Source organism: Amphimedon queenslandica, unplaced genomic scaffold (genome assembly GCF_000090795.2).
Source record: "Amphimedon queenslandica unplaced genomic scaffold, v1.1 AMPQUscaffold_434_Cont27546, whole genome shotgun sequence".
Taxonomy (NCBI): domain Eukaryota; kingdom Metazoa; phylum Porifera; class Demospongiae; order Haplosclerida; family Niphatidae; genus Amphimedon; species Amphimedon queenslandica.
This window is the reverse complement of record NW_003559213.1, coordinates 1-973: the sequence shown is the minus strand read 5'-3', so window position 1 is coordinate 973 and position 973 is coordinate 1. Positions and strand designations below refer to the sequence as shown.

Sequence of the window (973 nt, the reverse complement as noted above, 5' to 3'; positions counted from 1 at the left end):
TACATAGAAGATGAGGAGAAGATATTGCTGGTGTGACCATAGACCCTTTATTTACCTCTGTAGGAGTCTTTCCAAAAGCAACCATTTTGATATATATGCCTGGTATAAGACGTTCCAGGACAACTTTAAACTGATAAGCACCATACTCATAGCAACAGCTGTCACCTAAAATATCAAAAATCAACACTGGGAAGTGTCAAGTGAACTTGCAATATTTGGAAAATGCACTCACAAGCTATCTAAACCCTTTCTTTAATAACTAACCCATTCCAGACCATATTACAAGAGGAACTGGGTCATCCTCACTAGCACTAGATGCAGGAGGAGAGAAGAATAGAGCAATGATCAGAGCAGCAAATAGAAAATCAGCCATTTTGACGAGAGTTAAAAATTAAAATAGCTCATGATACGGAGAATATGCAGTTTTTAGCTTAGTATACTGCAAACACGTGACACAATGCTGGTTCAATAAAAACAATAAAATCATGATTATTTCATGTTAAAATTCAAATCTCAATGGATCAACAAGACAAACTTGCTGTGTTGCTTCCACAGTAGCCGGAGCATCTACAACAGAAAGAGCATTCATTTTACTATTGCAATATTTTGCATGAACTTACTTAAGATAAAAGGATCACTATTACCAGCATCACGTCTAGCACTCTCTACAGCTCTTTTGAGAGCAAATAACACACCACTGCTCATTAGCAATGGAGGCTCACCAACAGCTACAAAATAAGAACAATACCATACATTAAACCACTGCATACTAATAGTAGAGTAAGAGTTACCTTTAGAGCCAAGTATTCCTAGAGGATTTGGTGCATTTTTAAGCAGCTCAACTCTGAAATCAATGGGAATATCTTTAGTAGTGGGTGGCTTGTACTCCTGAATAATAAGAAATATTATTAAGAAACAAGAAGAATAATAATAAGAAGTTTTAAAAATAAGCATATACCGTATATAGTTATGC

The 973-nt window shown here is 35.7% G+C and overlaps 1 long non-coding RNA gene across 1 annotated transcript; it reads right to left on the bottom strand.

Annotated features, from left to right (window-relative positions):
* Positions 1–89: 89 nt before the first annotated feature.
* Positions 90–383, bottom strand: LOC109593643 (uncharacterized). Its single transcript, XR_002191089.1, has 2 exons — positions 265–383; positions 90–165 (listed from the first exon to the last, which is right to left on the bottom strand). It is a non-coding gene; the product is annotated as an uncharacterized LOC109593643 (long non-coding RNA).
* Between the last annotated feature and the right edge of the window lie 590 nt (positions 384–973).